The sequence below is a fragment of the Miscanthus floridulus genome, chromosome 18 (assembly GCF_019320115.1).
Source record: "Miscanthus floridulus cultivar M001 chromosome 18, ASM1932011v1, whole genome shotgun sequence".
Taxonomy (NCBI): domain Eukaryota; kingdom Viridiplantae; phylum Streptophyta; class Magnoliopsida; order Poales; family Poaceae; genus Miscanthus; species Miscanthus floridulus.
The window spans coordinates 18,629,655-18,649,148 of NC_089597.1; the positions used below are offsets into that span (position 1 = coordinate 18,629,655).

The following is a 19,494-nucleotide window of genomic DNA, read 5'->3' on the forward strand; positions in this document are numbered from 1 at the left end:
AGGAAACGCGAGCAGCCGGAGATGGCAGTGGTCGTCGGCGAGCTTGCCCTTGAGGCCCTTGACACCGGATCTGGCGTCGGGGAGGAGCATGGGGCTGGCACGCTCGCTCCCGCGACGACCGATGTCGGTTCCTAACGGCGTCACTTGACGAGAGGGAGGGGCATCGGGTCTATCGTCGTCGCTGCGAGGATGTTGCGCGAGGAGAGGGAGGAGACGCTCGGTTGTCGTGCTGCAAGAAGGAACAGGGAAGGGGAGGAGGCGTCCCCGCCTACGCTTGCCTCGCGGCCTCGCCCGACGCGAGGGAAGGGGAGGGGGCATCGCGACGCAGAGGTGAGAGGAGCGAGTGCGGCTTGGGAAGGGGCTGCGCGTGCACGGGTGGAGGGGAAGAGAGTTTAGTAGGCCTTTAGGGTTTGGGGTGGGGGCGTGGGGCTCTTAGCGGACCGGGCCACCATCGGGCCGTGCGTGGATCGGGCTAGGCCGTGCTAGCACGTCGTGCCTATGGTAAAGCCCAGGCACACCTGCTTCCTCAAACCATGCCAGCCCGAGCCCGCTGTCCAACCGGCGGGGCCGTGCTTGGGCCGGCAAAAAACGGGCCTCGTTAGTGGAAAACGTGGGAGTGGAGCTCCCCCACGGAATAAGATTCAGTGGACCCTAGGTCCAAATCGTGACACATGCGCCTCTAGTCTTGATGTATTATACGTGTCATGGGAGGAAATCGCATGGCTGAAGGTGGGTGGAGAAATCTTATAATACTCAGAAACTCCACGTCTCCACGAACGTGTGACCACCTGGTACTGGGGAGACTCCGTGGCATTTGATTTTTTTTTTTTAAAACGGCACGCAAACAGTCGTGGACGAGTGGGCGCCGGGATGACCGGGCGTGCGTGTGCGCGCGGCTGGGCGCGCTCTCCGGAGGCCGTTGGCGAGAGGAGTGCGCGGACTGAGCGCTGGAGCGCTGGACGTGGGCACGGCGAGAGACTCGGGCAAGCTCTAGCCGTTGGAGAGGTTGATCCGCTGACACTAACTGCGTCTCCACGAACGTGTGACCACCTGGTGCTGGGGAGACTCCGTGGCATTTGATTTTTTTTTTTTTAAAACGGCACGCGGCACCCATCCATGCTGGGTCGTACGGAAGCAGGTTTGGACCCAGGGTCCACTGAATTTTATTCCCCTCCCATAGGATATGCAAACTACCTAAAAGGGCATGTATAAATATATGTACCCCTATTCATCAATAAATGATAATTTTCACTTTCTATGTTCTCTCTACTTTCACTGTTCCTATTACAACACGTTATCAGCGTTTCTACCGATGGGCGAAAGAGAAGGAGCAGTTCGTGAGAAGAAGAAAAGCAGATCGTGAAGGAGAAAGCAAGATCAAGGTACAATGCCTCCACTGCCGTATGTACCTTCGCCTTCGCTGGTTCTTCGTCGTGTCTTCATGGCGTACTATCGCGCTCGCCGTATGGGCTACCCCTTGGACGACCACCATACCAGGGCATCGCTGCTGCACTCACTGCAGGTCGCCGGACTCGTCGTCGACGCACGGGGCCTGCTGCGGAGGTGATGCCACCACCGCCGGTGATTGGAGTACCTGATGGAGGCAGGTGCCCCATCTTCCGTTAAATTCATGATAACTATCTTCCGTCATCTGTTATTCATCATGTAATCCTGTTTTTGGTATATATAGGAGTAGAAAGAATGGAAATGCTCTCATAGGTTGTGGAGATGCTTACGGGCCTGGAGCCCTGGAGGCAGCGCGCGTGTTAGAGAATTTGAGCTTCCATTGTGGGCCACCATGGCCCCGTAATAAGCATGTACAAATCCCCGACCGTGGCGTCCCTGCCGGCGCTCGCCCTCGTCGTCCTCCTCCTCGCCACGGCGCGCCGCCCGTGCTCCTTCCTCGACGCGTACCGCTCCGGCGTCTCCCTGCCTGTTTCCCCGTCCGGACCCTCGCACCCCCGCGCCCCGGGCTCCGCCGCCGCCGCTGATGCTGCATAGTCGGCTAATAAGAAACTAAAGCTATGTCGGTAAGTCGGTTTGGGAAAAGTCTATAAAGCTATGTATGCATCGACTCATATGACTCCTTTCCTTTAGTTGCTCTTCAGTTTCCTCTGCATTATCCTCTTGTCCCCAGTAGTTCCAACAGCTTCTGCTGGACGTGATGACAGTATCAATGAATTTACCTATACAAGCCCGAGGTGGTTTCCCGAAAGAACCTCTGTCCACGTCGCTCTAAATCTTCCTGGCCATCGGATCTTCGCTTCGATGGTCCAGATCGTTTGAAGCAGATTCTCGCAAACCACCGATTCTCTTGATTCTGGTTGGCTTCTTCCCCTTATACCCCGCTTCTCCCGTTTCTCGTCCGAATCCGGACAACCGAATATATACTACGGCTTCAACTTCTTCTAGAGTCTTCCCTCCTCTCTCTCTCTCTCTCCATCGTTCTCTCCCTCTCCATCCCGACGCGAACACGGCGACGGGCGCGACCGGGGTGCGGCGGCGTCGGACGCCCTCCTCCTCCTCCGCCGCCGCTCTCCCTCGCCTGCCTCTCACCTCCATCTCTCCCTCCCCTTCCTCTCTCTCTCTCTCTCTCTCTCTCTCTCTCTCTCTCTCTCTCTCTCTCTCCCCTTCCCTCCTGATGCGGCGGAGGGCGCGAGAGCCGGCGGCGGGTGCCAGGCCACGGCGCCCCTGCGGGCGGTGCGCCGGCGCGGGTGGGGCCCGGTGGCACTTCTACCTCTCCCCCATCCTCCTCGACGTCGCCCCGTAGTGCCGTGCCTTCTCCTGTGCTCCATGAAACCCTAGGTGCCTTTCTCTTCCTCTCTCTCTCCCTCCCTCTCTCTTGATCTGTTGAACAATCGCTGTCACATGTCGGCGTCTTCGACGAAACTGTGCTAGGTCATGCGTGCTTACTTCTGATTTTGGATTCTATATGTCCAGGATCTTTTCCTTTTGTATTGATTCAATCTTTGTTTTCGCTATTGATTTTTGTTTCCAACGATCTAATGGGGATGTGCTGTCTATTTTTTTTGGGTGTGTGCCAACTAATGTGCCTAGGTGCCTTAGTGATGATGCCGGCTCCCCCTTCCTCCTCTAGAAATTGTCACATTGATAATTGCTACTTTATCCATTTATTCTTTTTTATCCCTATCTTGATTATGTCCAAAGACACCACAGTGCATTGTGGATTGTGGTGGCCGTGTATGCTGATTGGTTTTTGCAAGTTCATTGACAGGGATGTACTGAGAAAAAAAAATTACACGTTGGTTTCATGGGCGAAACATGTTAGTATTACCATTAGATACCTTTGTTACGCCTAGCAAAAAGATTCAAGGCCAACATCGAATTAAATTTCTTTTTAGGCATGGTCCACGTTTTTCCCTACCTGTTACTCATCATGTGTACCATAGGTAAATACAACTGCTTGCTTCATAACTCATTACACCTCAGGTAGTCTTGCTGAGTAAGTTTTAGTTCCCCCTAATCTGTCGCCACTTAATAACTTAATTAGTACATATCAGTTGTTTTTTACAGAGTATCGGTTTGTCTTTATATATGGATGTCCCACTGATAACTTGCTAATACCGTGACCATGTGACCCCTTCTCTGTAGGTATGATGTCCTACAGAGTGTCCTCATGATTTTTGATGACATGTCTACATGGAACTATTAGACACAAATGTCAAGACACTAAGGTGTACCATCTTTGCTTTGCTCGTGCTATTAGTTTTGATGTCAGTTTCAAAGGTAAGATATATTAGTGTCACCATTATATATCTTTTTTATGGCTAGCAAAAAGATTCAGGGTCTTGATGTCAGTTTTAAAGGCAACACATATTAGTGTTAGCATTATATATCTTTTTTATGGCTACCAAAAAGATTTAGTGCCGACATAGAATTAAACTTTCTTTTGGGCTTACTTCATGTTTTTTCCTAGCTGTTACCGACCATGTGTACATAGTTAAACAGAGCTGTTTAACTTCATAACTGATGAAGGTTAGACAGCTCTACATTCTCTCCTTTGACCTTTGATTTGTATTTTGGCCTTACCAGGAATATTCATATTTGCCTTAACAGGATCTGTTGTTTCATATCATATTTGTCTTTTTCTGCAGTACACCGTGTGTCTCTGTCACAGTTGTGCTTATAGATGGTTTTGGTTTTGTTATGAAAATGCATTAACTAGCTAGAATATGAATGGATGGTTACAGTTTCCTAATATTAGATCAATATCAACTAATGAAGATACATTCTGTTGCTTTACGGTCTTAGGAGTTCTCTTACCATGAATATGATTATATGAGTGTGAGTTGCTAGCTTATTCTAAATATCTGTGGTCACATGTTACTTCTGTTGCCATGAAAAATATGTTCCAGCGATGGTTTAAGAATGTCCCTTTGGTTATTTTGTTACAAGGTTGGGAGTTTCCGAGCATAAGAGGCAGTTGGCAAACATGCATCAAGGAATTTAGGGGTGCATGGTACATGATCCAAAGCTGAATTTTACAGTTGCATAACTAGGCTATTTGTTCTCTCAATTAGTGCTCAGTCCCACACTTTTTTAGATGTAGCCTAACCACACACAGTTACAGCTTTAGTTCTATACCCACATTTTATTTACTTCTGTTTCCTCTCAATTGCAGCTTCAAATAACTTGGAACTCATTACCACTTCAGTTACTGAATCCGTTCTCTCCTCATTCGTTATATTGTAACCCCTTGCCAAGTTGCCACAAATATTTGTCCAACACTTGCACACATGTTGCTATGTGTGCTTTCTCGAATGTGCACACATGTTACTTTAGTGTGCTGTTAAAGTAGGGGTCTCTGTTTTTTTCAGTTAACGATCCTTTCCCCTATTTTAAAATGAGTTTCAGTCTTCTGCCAACAAGCTAAGAAATCCTTTTTTTTTGTTACATAAGGTTGTTGTCATTATTCAGATTACTCTATGGGGAATAAGGAGTGCTTTGCCGACTCCAAGACGCAGACGATGCAGCTAGGTGGACATTACATGGTCAACGCCTATTTCTTTCTTTGCCTAATTTTCTGAATGCTGAAATGGATATTTGAGAGTTCAAAACAATTTTCTGCATGATGGACCCTGTCAAAATTTCTGCTACCTTTATTTTTTTAGTCACTTCCTGCCTTACCCTCCTCCCTTTAAAATATGATGCTGGATGAAAATAGTGCAGATTAAAAACAGAAATGTTTTAGGATAAACCATAACACGGTTGCTTCACAGGTTGGCAACTTGCCAGATGCCTCATTTATAATAAGGAATGTTTCTTTTCGGTGCATGGAGCAGATACTGAGTCTAGAAAATTCAGTCTCAATCTCTTTTCTACATATCTCAGTGCCAGTGTATGTGTTTTTGTTTTTTGAACCAGCCATATTATAACACTGAGATGTCAATAATCTTGCGCTATCAAATTTGGTCTTTGTATACGGGAATCATACTAATAGCATGTTGTTACTGTTACTAAGATCCTGAGTTTTGTATATGCCATGCTACACTATTCATGTCTATGGTCATTCCAGATATAGCAGTCCACATATTTGCCTCAGAAGTTAACTTTAAATATATGTGCTAATACTCTAGAGAGCTTGATAAGCTGCATGCTTGCCACCCAAAGTTTAGCTTATCAATTCCTAATGGTCTTAGTTCACCTTCCTTTTGTCTTCAGGTTCTCAGGTAATATGTGGTTACCTTTTCTCAGGTGGCAGCTGCCAACGCAGGCCTCTCCATGACAAAATTTGTTCATGCCGGTTTTCATTGGAGAATTTGATGATTTCAGAGGAAGATTATTCATGTTTCTTGATTATTGGTATTTTCGCACCATATCCTTTATCAGTTCTACCTATTTCACGATACATTCGTAAATTCTAAGTTCTATGCAACTGCTTGCTGTCTAAGATGATGCAACCAAATTGACTAATTGGACAATGTCCGTATACTGTACAACTTAAAAAGTGACAAAATGTATCCAGTTAGTCCTTCGCTCTATCGTGTACCTCAAAAAATGCACAAAATGAAATCAAAAGATATTTGTTGTGTCATCATATTTTTCAACGCCAATTCTAATATGGCTCTATTTTGTAGGTTGGGCTCCCTTAATCATCCAGGGGGAACACCTACTCAATCCTCGGGAGGACACCTAGGGTTCAGTTCATCGTTTTGGTATGTTATCCTCTTCCTCTGCCTTCCTTAGATGTTAGTTTAGATTATTTCATAATAATAGATCGAAATGCTGCCTACTTATGTACTCATATATATGTCCTTTCCTTTGTTTTCTGTGTTCAAATAAGGTGTAATATGTGTTCAGATGGCGTGAAGATATTCAGAATCAAATTCCAAATTGTTTTGGATATCTTATTGGATTTCGCAGTTTCCAGTTCCTCTAATTGAAGATGGTATCAAGTTTGAGCTGGTCCAAATATGCTTATTTAACTATCGTGCAGTACATGCTCCTTGCCGCTGCCTGACCCACTTATGACTTATCTCGACATATACGCTGTATAAATAGTTGTACAACAATACCACTATTGTTTATTTATAGCTCACTGCTTTCCTGCAAATTTGCGTCAATGTGAGCTATAGGATTTTGACCATCTAGAATGAACCATGCTGCCATTAAGGGGACCCACTATGCATCGTTGTTCTATTTGTCCTATAAAGTCAAACAGCTGTAAGGCCTTTTTCTTTTATCATGCATTATATTACCTTACAATCATTCCAGTTTATTACATCACACATGCTAGCCATTCCATGCAGGACAGGACCAACATCTACTTGGTTTTTCAGTTGCCATGCATAGCGTTTTTATTACATGATAATTGAATCAATGTTCTGTTGCAAGCGACAACATTTCCAAAAAATCGTCGGCTACTAGCACATGTGCTTCGAATTCAGTAGTATAGTTGAAATGTTTAGAGTTTTCATAAATACAGGTCTAATGAGCTCCTATTTTATTTTCTAGCTTCCTCCTCTATACCGCTCAAGGTTTGTTTAGCTGATCACAGATGTCAGCTGCTACCCTGCTGCCTAAAGGTTAATTTTCTTTATTGTTTTTAATTTACTTCAGTACATGTGTCTTTGGTTCTCCAAATAGGAGGTCTTTCGTTTGCTTCCATACGTCATGATTTCAACTTCCTATTTCTGCTCCCTATCCCAAAATGATGTACAACATAAATGAGTATGAGTTCCCTAGCTGAACTTATTTTCTAACTTATCTCTGTGTTTCGTTTTGCTTCACATAATGTTTGCAAACTACAGCCGACCTGCACATGTTTTGTGGGCATAGTTTCTAAGAAAATATGCTAGATAAGGGGAAGTCAGCTGATGATCGATTCATCAGCAACATTAGTTGTTGCTCTAAATTTACGTACTCCATGTATTTCAGTTGAGTTGTTTGGTTATTAGATAATTGGGACATCAGAATCCATTGCCTTTGACTTTGATAGATCCTAGAACTCATGGATTAGTTTGTTTACGAATATTTGACACTCCTACAACATGTTGTATAGAATATGTGTGCATGTAGATAGATAACTACCTCAGGAACCTTAGTTAGCTAGGTGGACTGAAAGGGCCACCAAGTTTGATAAACTCTGTTAAGTTTCAGCCATCAATCATGGGCTTGGTGCTAATAGAAAATCAAGCCGATCATCCTGCATATATAGCTTTGCCTATAGTAATTATAGATATTGATAGAAGTTATTAGTTTAAAATTCAACTAATGATGATGATAGTGGACTCAACAGTTTATAGTTCGGTTTAGATAATAGTCATAAATGGAACTGCTGCTAGAAAACTGTTATTGGTGACTGTTGGAAACAATACAGAATTCTATTCAAGGATTGGAAACTAAACAGGGAACATAAAATGTTTTCCTTTCATTGGTTGCTGCATCGGCCAAGCTCCAACTGCTTCCAAAGGTCACGCTTCTATTGCACCCGTAAAAATGTATTCTCATTCCCCAAGCCCCTCCCTAGAACCCTCCTCTTCTTTCTTCTATTGTGTTGCTGATTGGTGTTGGCCTGTGTTTGCTCCACCAGGTACGCCCACCCTTTCGCTTCCCTTCCTGCTGTGCCAAGCCGAGCACCCTAGACCCGAGCCTAATCCGTTTGTATTCGGATCTGATCTAATTACAAGCCTATTGTGCCTACTAATCTCGCACTTTGTTTCAATTCAGTTGTTATACGTCCTGGTGCCTAGGGATCAAGTGTACATGCAATTCACACTACTGCCTAGGCTTATTTCGTACAGAGAGGGTTATGGTCATGAAGGTGAGCCATTTATTTACTTAGTGTGTCATAGTTCTTCTCAGCAGTAGTTTCCTCTAAGATCTTACTTTCGGGTGTTGTTAGTTTTTCTACAGCCTTGCAATAGTCCATGCCAACAGCTGCGCATATATATAGTGTGAAGCCGATTTGTTCTTAGTAATTCTATTACATGAAATCTTTCCCAACAAATGCATCTGTATCCCGCTATATGAATCAGTTACCTTTGTTTTATGGATACCTGGTTTCAGGCAAAGCTCTTTTGAAGATAAAAACAAGGATATCATACTAATGGAAACAGAGAAAGCCTACGGAGTGGTACTGAATGCTGTGCTCGAATAGGTGGGGATCAACATGAACCTAACCTCTTTTTATGATTCCAATTTCAACCAACCTGCACATATATGGTACTGCTTATAGTGTTTCTAAATCTGAGGTTTGTGCAGGTTAGTTCAACAATACCCTTTGAGTATGGTAAATGCATCCAAAAATTGTTTTCATTCGTTGCTGCAGCTAAATCCTTAACTGTACCCTCCTATGATTGTGTCTGATGGATGCCTGTGATTTGAGATTTTTGGATATTGGTTGCTCAGGTAAATTTGTTAGGGTTCTTTACTGCAATATATACTTACTGCTTCAGTAACTTCGCACAGATTTTTTGCACTCTTATTATCTTTAAAGCTTCTCACTTATTCATATATTCTAGGATTAGATTGATCTGAAAAATGGGAAAAGAAGTGAACAACCATAATCCTATATCACAAAGCAACTGCTGATATACGATGAATGGAATATGATTTGTGAATGTTAGCTTGTCTTAGAAGGGGAGCCTTGGCGCAGTGGTAAAGCTGCTGCCTTGTGACCATGAGGTCACGGGTTCAAGTCCTGGAAACAGCCTCTTGCAGAAATGCATGGAAAGGCTGCGTACAAAAGACCCAAGTGGTCGGACCCTTCCCCTGACCTTGCGCAAGCGGGAGCTACGTGCACTGGACAAATGACAGTTCTGGTACTCTAATTAGTTTCAACTAATATTAATGCCTTTCGAAATCCAAGTCACCGATGTGCTTAATGAACACTTCTGGTTCATTTAAACCTTAAACGTTCATAACTTGACTTTCTTTTTACATAGTGCATAACCTGCTACAAATTAAAGCAAATGCTCCCATCAGCTATTTTTATTTTCTGAGGAAAGTTCCGCTTCACTAAATAAGATAGCAAATGAGGTCAATCAAAATTATTTTGTCTTATCATAGAATGAATCCATGTCTCAGTACTGTATTCAAGCAAATCACTCTTGACAGTACTGAGACAAATGCATCGTCTACTGCATGTATCTCCGATCATATCTTCATGCATAGTTTGAGGTGGCCACATACTTCTACAGTTAAGCTATAGTATTTCCCTTTCCTTAAAGAAAAGGCTTCCCTTCTTGCTAATAACACACCTAATTACTATAGTTCCAGAACATAGGTTGAAACACAATAGTGTCTTGCTGCCAGACAGGTGAACCATTAGCATTGTAGCCCCAAAAAATATGATCTTTTTTACTGACATGTCATCTATTGACATATTCATATAATATCTAATGCATATTACAGGCTTCAGCCACACCTGTTCAAAGCACGGTACATCCATCGGTCCTCTGTGGAAGCACCACAAAACAGCAAAGGTACTACGTCACCATCGTATGCCAATTATCTGTACCCAATACAAAGGGTACATCATGAATTACCATCGCCATTAACCAATTTCAGATACACATCAACAATACACAGCCATTGGAAGACTAAACGCATACAGCATGCACCCAGATGAAATTGCAAAAGAGATTGCAGTACCATTTAACTTATATGTCGCCATTTTCAAGGTAACATATATACCACCAAAGCTTTATCGTCCATTTAAGCAAAGCGAATCTACAAGCAAATCTGCTTTCACAGCAGACGCTCCATGCAGCGAGCTTTGACTTGGAGATGTTACCGTGATGCAAACAGCATGAATTGGCTCATCTACCGTGGATGGCAGGTACATTCACCATGCCATAAACTGACACGGCTAACAATCATCATGCTCTACATTTATCTGCAAAACTGTAACTTTTTCTGCTATAATTTGGAGTGCTTTTTAAACAAGTATTTTTTTTTACAGTAGATAGATCCAAACTTAATGTTTCGGCAACCATTTTCCCTGTTGATTTCAGATTGATTGACATTTTGTTTCCACATCCTAGGCGCTTGTGTGGCTCCAGCCTTCATCTGTGCCACTTCAATAGGTATGTTTCTCTTGCACACAAACAGAAGGCATATGCCTGTCCCTTCAGCATTCCACTTCATTTGGTCCTCTGAACCCCCATTCTCTGCTTTTGTTTCATACCAGAATATGTGCTCCTTACAGTGAACAATGCATAAAAACAACCAAACGCCAGCATCTACAACCCGTTTCGTTGGTCTGAATTTGTATGGGATTAAACTCTAAGGACTCTTTGGATCATGAATCTAGCACATGATAATTGTACATAAATGTGTAACTTTGAAATTAGTTGAGACAACTGCATTTGTTACCTTAGGTTCACATAATGACCACATTTACTTTGCTTTATTACGAAGCTGTAGTTGGGCCTTAATGAATTGTAAAATATCGATCGGATGATTCATGTTGTCTTTGAGGTTGTATAGAGAGAAGATAAGACAGTTGTAAACATTGCCAAGACATGTTTTCTATTTACAGTACATACACTTACCCGACGCGCGCAAGGGCGCGCGCATTCCACTAGTGCTCTACATCGCTGGGCACGTCCGCATCGCACGTACACCATGAATCTTGTTGGCTTCATTTATAGCTACACGCGTCGCCGTGCGGTTGCGTGTCGTGGGCGGCATGGGCGGTGCCGCGTTGAATACGTCGCCCGCAGCGACGGGCCGGGAGTGCCATCTAGGCGCCGAGGCCCGTACAACACAGGACATTTGACGTCTTAGCCCACATGATGATAGTGGCCTAACGTGGCCCATTCCCTGAGGGATTAGAGATTCAACGGCCTAGAGGCTGGCTATGGTGGCTGTGGCCAGTTTAGCGCTGCTTATATTTCATAATCTAGAAGAATTCTCATTTTCTACTCAAAAAAAGAAGAAGAAGAATTCTCATTTTGGAAGTAACGTGGAAGGTGTATATCCTGACTCCTGAGCAGTAGACCTGGCCGATCCCTAACGGCCTAATCCACACATTATTCCAAGCTCCAACCACCCTCAGCTCATCTCCTCGATCACCACATGAATTAGAGAGATTCCGCCGTTGCCCGTGGCCTGGAGGTCGTCCTGGCCATGAGTCATGACATCCACCGCGGCGGCAACTGCAGGCGACTTGGGCTCCATCTCGCTTTTGTGACTCTCGGCTACGGCGCACTCCACCCTAATGCTGAAGCTGTTCCGCTTCCTTGGCGAGCACGAGCTGGCGCCCGATGCTACATGATGCTCACCGAGTCACCGAGCTCTTAGCGTGCAATCTTTAGGGTTCCGTTCGGTCGAGGACCGACGCTGCCGCCGCTTCGTGTGGTGGCTTCGTTGCTCTGTAGTCTGCTTCTTCAACCTCAGCCGCCGTGACCCGTGAGTTATCGGCTTATCGCTTGTCTGCAGCGATCCTCATCTTGATGGTTGATGCTTCAATTCAGATGCGCCGACCTGTTGTTTGGTAAATTGACGGCACGGTTGATACGACGTAGCCTCCACCTACCGCCCCCTTATGTAGCCCCCGCCCCATCGCTTCAACTTCCTTGAAGGCCCGGAGGTTGCGGCGAAGGCCCTAGGGAAGACGCCCTAGGTGGAGGTCTAGAACGCCAGAGGAGGTCCCGCGCAGGTGGCGGCGTTGGATCGTGGGCTGCTAATGGGCCATCGACGGCGGCCCAACAAACAGAGGCGGTTGAGGAAGGAGATGCCCAAATTACCCTTAGTAGCTTGTATTAGTACAGGAATATTCTGAGAATGTACTACAGCTGTCGGAGGGCAAAGTTGTAAAGAGTTACACTAGAAGGTAGCTAACGATCTGCTATAAAAGGGGGGACTTGAGCCCTGTGTAAAGATGGTTGGAGAATCCATTTATGAAACCCTAATTGCACTTGGTCCCACCTTCCGACTTCTACTCTTCAAGCCTTCGCCGAGGGCTCTGACTAGGCGAAGGTCTCCTAGATCCCCACTTGCTGGAAGGCCCATTTTTCAACATAGTAGGTGTCGGGTTCATAAACCCAGGGTCCCTCGGGGACCGGCTTCCCAAACAAAGCCTATCACTAAGCTAGGAAAGTAAAGCACACACACCAAAATTGCAATGTAAATGCGAAAGCTAAAGAGTAAGGTAGAGATATGTAAACTTCCGTCAATGACTCTGATATTTTTACCGAGGTATCGAGAAGCGCGCAAGCATCCCCTAGTCCTCGTTGGAGCCCTTGCAAATGCAAATGTCCCCATGTAAACATCTTTGGAAACTTATCTTGCCCTTGCAAATGTCCCCATGTGGCATTATGGATTTAAGCCTCCCTCTAACTCCCTAACTCCATAATCCACTATCCTCCCTTTCTCGGACCATTACCACTTATAAATTATTATGATCGAGCTTGTTTTAGGTCCTACAAATTCTCCCCCTTTGAAATCAAACACAAAAAAGGAAGACATTAGTAGCACAAAGGACCAAGCTCCCCCTAAATATATGCATACATATGATGGAAAAAATAGTTTATGCATAATTGGCAAATTAATGCTCAAGGGAGTTTAATCTATATAATGCATGGAGAAAGCATATAAATACCAAAGTGAAATCGACATGATGATATCGGTTTAGAAATACAACATGTGGAAACCAATTTGATTTATACCACTTGCAATAGGTGGTGGATATTTGAATTATGATGCTTAACTCCGGGGACTCTATTTTCCTTACAATAAGGCTACTACACACATGATAAATTTGAAAATGTGTTAGTCTCAAAGCATCCAACTTGTAGAGTAACCTCCCCCTAAATTTGTGCACACAAGTATGAAATACTTGTAGGAGACATGCAGATGGATTTTAGAATAAAAAATACCACTTGAAAGATGACATCACATGAATGTGAGAATCATTTTCGAAAGGGATATTCGGGAGAAATTATCTATAATTTGGACTTTGGCACATATTAGATGAACAATTATAAAACAAGCTATGTGACGTGCTCCTAAATAATTTAAACCATGTAGGTTTGCTCCAAGGGTTAAGAGTGAAACTGAGCAAGCCTACCATAAGATATACCTAGTGTATGCAAGACTAAAGATTAAACATGCAAATGCAAACCTAGGCATGAAAAGAAACTAGATGCTAATTGAAATTTCAAGAAATGAAATCTAGTTACCTAACATGGGGAGGGGAATTTGAGTCCATAGTGTTCACTAACCCACTTGGCAATTGACATCATCCAATGTGATGCACCCCGTGAAATGCACCCATAACTATACCAACTCTCCAAATTCCCCGATGTCCATCGGACTTCTCACTTCCCTTTCGGGATCCAAACTTTCTTGGTGCTCTTCATATTGGAAATGATCTCCTTTAGCACCCAAATGCGTTTGGCTCCATTGTTGGCTTGCTTGTTCACCTTGATGGCCACCACCTTGTCATTTTTCTTCTTTGAGAGAGAGATAAGGTGTGGAAGCCTGTTGTCCACTTCGTTGGTGTAGGTGTTGGATAGCTTGCTTGTTTCCTTTTTGTTTTTCTCTTTCTTCTTAGCTCTTCCCCCATTCTTCACCTTGTACTCCTATGACTTGTGGCCTTTCTTGTGGCACACGTAGCAAACCACAGTTTGTCCTTCATCAAGCTTCTTCACTCCCTTGATGGTGTTATCTTGATGAAGTTGGGCTTGCTCTGTCTTGCCTTTCACTTGAGTCAAGTCCTTGGTGAGGCGAGCCACTTCTTGTTTGCGTTGCTCATTCTCCATTGCGACCTCTTGTATGCATGTTTCTACAACAACTTTCTCAACACAAACTTAGTTGCACAAGGGTGAGTCTAAGCATAAATCATTATAAAAAGTAGATGCATCCTTTTTAGGCATGTCAAAAATTGAACCTTTCTTTTTAGGTACCTCGATGGGGGTTGTACCGACGGCTTCAAGATTTGCAACTTTATTAGTTAGCTCATCACAATGTTTGCACATGGTTTCTATTTTTGCGAGGAAACTTTTATAAGCATCTTGTGAGCTAGCTAACTTTTCCTTTAATTTTTCATTTTTCTTTACAAGTTGCTCATTATTGATTGTGCAATTATTTATGTTTGCACTAGTCTCAAGTTGCTTAATTTTAGTAGATAGCTCCATATTAAGATTGGCAAAAGTTTCATATTGTTCAAGCAAAGTAGCATAAGCTTGTTGTGAGCTATCTAGTTTTTATTTTAATTTTTCAAGCTTCTTTTGTTGACTAGTGCAAACTTTAGTAAAGTTAAGATTTTCTTGCACAATTTCATCATAAGAAGGTAGCTCATCATCACTATCACTATCATTGTCACTATCACTAGGGATAGGCTTTTTGTTACCTCATGCCATAAGACACACACGTGAGGTGCTTGATGATGAGTGCTTGTGCCCGCGCCTCTTGTGGTGGTCTTCTTCTTCACTTGAAGAATCATCCCATGACCTTATTGATGTGAGGGCTTTGTCCTTGCACGCCATCTTCTTTGTCTTGGGTATGGGCTTGTTTGGACAAACTTCTACAAAGTACCCTAACTCGCCGCATCCATAGCATCATTTCTTTCTTTGCTCATATCTTTGATCGGTGAAGATGAAATCTTGGATTTGGATGGGTACATCCTTGACAATGAGCCTTTGGATCATCTTCTCCACCTTGTTGATAAGTTTGATTGATTCTTCATCAAGGTCGAAGGTGGAGGAGGAAGATTGATCATCATCACTTGAATCTTCATCATCATCATCGTTATCCTCATCTTCTTCTTCATCATCATCTTCTTCATCTTCATTGGAGGAGCTTGAGCTTGAGCTTGTCTCAACTTGCTTGCCATTCATCTTTTTTTTCTCACTACATGTGAGAGCTTTGCCTTTGCTTGATGACGAGGCTTCTTCTTGACCCATCTTCCGTGACATTTTAAATATCACTATCTTGCCAATGACTATGGCCGGGGTCATGGTGCTCAAGTCCTCCATGTTGTGAAGGATGGTGAAGATGCTTGCATATTTCTTTTGTGGTAGCACGGAGATGATCTTCCTCACGATGTTCGCATCATCTAGTTTCGTTAATCCTTTTGAATGGAGCTCATTGATAATTAGATTCAAACAAGAATACATATCACGAACAAGCTCATCATCATTCATTTTAAAGGAGTCATAATTTTATTTAGCTAGACAATGTTTTTGCCCACGGACATTAGTTGTGCCGTCATGGAGCTCTTGGAGTTTTAACTAAATTTTATGTGCTGTATTTAAAGTGAACACTTGGTTTAACACATCCATACTAAAAGATTCCAACAAGCAATTTTTAGCTCTAGCATTGAAAAGAATTTCTTTTTCTTCACTCTTTGTGGATTTATCGGGATTCTTAATTGGTTTCATCCCGTTACGAGTGACTCTCCAAACACCCAAATCTATCGCCTTCAGGTGACAAGCCATTCTAGCTTTATAGTAGGGAAAGTTAGTGCCATCAAAGTACGGAGGCCTAGAGGTATCCATCCTAACCACTCTAAATAGCGTTGGCTCAACGGCGGTGAAGCCAAAGGTCCAAATTGAGCCAACCTGGCTCCGATACAACTTGTAAGGGACCGTGACGCCTAAAAGGGGCGACGAATTAGGCAACTTAAAACTCTAACTCTAAACTATGGCCTCCTTTTCTACCCTTAGCAAAACCTATGCAAAAGATAAACTATCTAAATGTACAACTATGGTTTTGCTAGTATGTTGCTATCTCTACCGTAAAAGAAGTTATACAACCTAGGTTCTAAACCTATCAACTAGCCTATCACTAAGCTAGGAAAATAAAGCACACACCAAGATTACAATTTAAATGTGGAAGCTAAAGAGTAAGTTAGAGATATGCAAACTCCCATCGATGACTCTAGTATTTTTACCAAGGTATCGAGAAGCGCACAAGCTTCCCCCTAGTCCTCGTTGGAGCCCCTCGCAATGAATCCCACGCAAGGGCCAAGCTCCTGGTCGGATAACTCCGTGGATAACCTTAGGCCTTCCCCACACGCAAGTGGGTCTCCGACGTGCCTTCCGACAAGCCTCTCTCGAATGCTCCTCGCCGTCTTCACTATCAAGCTTCTAGCCGAACCGGCGCGGGCCTTGTTCCCTTCGGTATACGGTGGCGGCCACACCACAAACTCGGTTGGTGTGATCTCTCAAGACTACAAGCCTCTTCGATGTACAATAATGATGCGCGCAAGCACCAAGTGATAAGAGGTGTGCAAACCTCACAAAACACTAGGCCTAAACCTAGAGCAAGCGCATAAGCGGTGGTCTAATCAACCTAAGCACTTCGCAAAGCACCTACGCTAATCACCTAATGAATCACTAAGCACTATGCAAGTGGAGATTACTAAAATGATGTATCAACACCCATGGTATGTTTTCTCAGCTCTCCACATCTCAAATAGCCGGTTGGGGGGGTCTATTTATAAGCCCCATAGAGAAAGTAGCTGTTGGGGGCGAAACCCATCTTTCTGCTACTGACCGGACGCGTTCGGTCATCTCAACCGTTGAGCATGCGCGTTGATCGGACACATAGCCGAGTCCGGTCATCATCGATCGGACGCGTCTGGTCGCATTTGCGCCGCTCTGGAACCTCTCTGAACATGATCGGACGCTGCACTTTGTGCTTCTGGTCACAGAGTTGTTGCCGCGACGATGAACAGTGAAGTCCGTGCGTCCGGTCATTGCCTCGCTCAGCGTCCGGTCGCTGCTGCTGACGTCTGCTGTTGCCAAGCAACTGATCGGACGCGTCCGGTCCTCAAAGGGCTGCGTTCGGTCACCTCTGTCGAGCTCATTTCTTCGCGGTCTTGCGTCCGGCTTGGTTCCCATCTTCGTACTTGGACTTTGCTTGATATCTTGAGTCTTCTCTTGTGCTTCTAGGGTCTTGCTTATGGTGTTGATCGTGGGATCATCATGTCGCCTTCGTCCAAGTCACGTCTTGCACCCTATTGAACTATAAAATAATTACTTACAAATTCATTAGTTCAATTTGGCTATATTGGTCATCAAATACCAAAATCTAAAATAAATGTGCCTAGGGTCCATTTTTCTTACGAGCATGGCTGATACGATGAAGCAAACATGGTGTATAAAACGGAGGCCAGACACTGCTTGGTCGTTTCATTTCATCGCCAGTAATCAAGGCTTGTAGGCTTAAAGTTCAAATCCTGCTTTGCCGCCCCAAAAGAAGCCTTCCCCAGTCCCTTTCTCTGTGAGCATCGTATGGACCGGCGCTATTCCGGGCTAACCAAGGTAGGCTTCGGTTTCCTGGCGTGCAACTCGGCGCTCGCCGTCTGCAAATCCTGGGGCGACGCCGGCTCCGTCGCGTTCGTGCTCGTCGCTGGCGCGGCACTCGTCCTTCTCTTCGTCTGCCTCCGTGAGTTCGGGCGTCAACGCGGCAGGCCAGGGAGCGGCAGGGTCAAGGCCGCGGTGTGGGCGCTCACCGCGCTGCTCACGGGGATGTTCGCGGCCAGTGGCTCCGCTCATGCCGCCACCCGTGGACGCTCTGGTTTGGGGCATGGCCACCGCCACGGCCGCCGACGGGCTGTGGGCGTTGTTCTTCAACTAGCTAGCCCATAGTAGGCTGCAATGGTGCATGATCTCTAGTATTTGCGTGTTGCTTTGTACGATTCTACTTACACATTGGATTTGTTGTGACTTGTGACTTGAGGTGCTTACCCCTGTTTGTACAGAATCCTATTCCTTGCTTCGTCACCGACCTCGGTTTCTTCATCTGGAACTGGATTCCACGTCATTACATTCGTTGCCGCTCGACATATAAAAGTCGAACGTCGTCTTGAATCTTGGTAGTCGCTGTAGTTCAATGAGCGTTGGCTTGATGGACAGAGCCGCGTGGGAAGGGGCAAGGTGCCGACTGCCGAGGCAATACTGCACTGCTCTACGGAACTCAGATTTTTCATTCCGAGGCTCGCAAACGATGTGGTGGCGCCAGTGCGGGGCGGCACCGTTTACAACCATTTCGATAATAGTCTAATGAGGACGTCCGTCGGGGCGTGCCTGTCCAGACGCCTCGGTCTCGAGCCTGAGTGGGTCCAACAATCCCTACTCGGTGGCCACGACCTTCTCTAATAAAAGAAATAGAAATTCCCAATCCTCACTCGCTTCGCGTCCCGTCGCGGCACCTCTCCGCCTTGCCGCCGCACGTCAGGCAGCGCCCCCATCCCTCACCACGTCTGTCGCCGCGCCGCACTCTGTCGCTCCCCGCCGTCCACACTCCACCTCGCTACGCCCCTTCCCATGCAGCGAGGTGCCCCGTCCGCGCTCTAGGTGTCGTGCCCCGTGCTGCGCAGCTGAGCGCTGTGCCCCATCCCGAGCGAGGTGCTGCTGACGCCGTCATTCTCCACCAGAAGGTCGTGGCCACTTTGACATCGGCGCCACTGCGACACTCGTCCTCAATTCGTAACATTAGAGATCTGGAGTGGCAAGACCAGGCCACGCGTAGGCGTAGCTGGCTGCTGCGATGCCGTGCCATCATCCTCGGCCTCCGTCTTGGGGAACAGGCCGTTCCCCGCTCTACTCTGTGTCGTCCATAAGAAAAAGGGTTAAAAACACAAGTTGCAAATGTATATTTTAAGTGTTTTAGATGTTTTATAAGTATGTTGTAAGTGTTTCATATGGATGTTGCAAAAGTAGATCGAGATGTTGCTTATGTTGCAATGGTTGTGTATGTACGGTGCAAACTTCTATTCCCAATGTTTAATCTGTTTTTTTTCATACGCGTGTTGTAAGTATGTTTATCTGGATGTTGCATATGTTTGACATATATATTGCATGTGTTTTATCTGGATGTTGCATATATTTTGCAATGGCTTTTTTAAGCGTTTTTCATGTGTGTTTCAGATGTATGTTACAAGTGTTTCAATTGTTTCAAATGTATGTTGTAATTATTTTATTTGGATATTTTAAAAATAAATTGACGTTGAATCTCTCTTCTTTGCTGTCTCGTATCGGTGTCTCCTCCCTCTCAATGATAGTGATGTTCGGACGG

General features: G+C 44.8%; 1 long non-coding RNA gene across 26 annotated transcripts; it reads left to right on the forward strand.

Moving 5' to 3' along the window:
* Positions 1 to 1,201: 1,201 nt before the first annotated feature.
* LOC136519562 (uncharacterized) lies at positions 1,202 to 19,008 on the forward strand. 26 transcript variants are annotated; one of them, XR_010774974.1, is made up of 18 exons: positions 1,202 to 1,603; positions 1,691 to 2,030; positions 3,613 to 3,695; positions 4,417 to 4,480; positions 4,643 to 4,815; positions 4,921 to 5,012; positions 5,683 to 5,823; positions 6,099 to 6,176; positions 6,305 to 6,409; positions 6,976 to 7,046; positions 8,191 to 8,284; positions 8,530 to 8,620; positions 8,792 to 8,871; positions 9,877 to 9,947; positions 10,054 to 10,145; positions 10,219 to 10,303; positions 10,479 to 10,550; positions 10,655 to 11,007. It is a non-coding gene; the product is annotated as an uncharacterized lncRNA (long non-coding RNA). The 26 variants fall into 26 exon arrangements; XR_010774959.1 differs by having other exon boundaries at positions 6,305 to 7,933; XR_010774972.1 differs by having other exon boundaries at positions 6,305 to 7,046.
* The last annotated feature ends 486 nt before the right edge of the window (positions 19,009 to 19,494 follow it).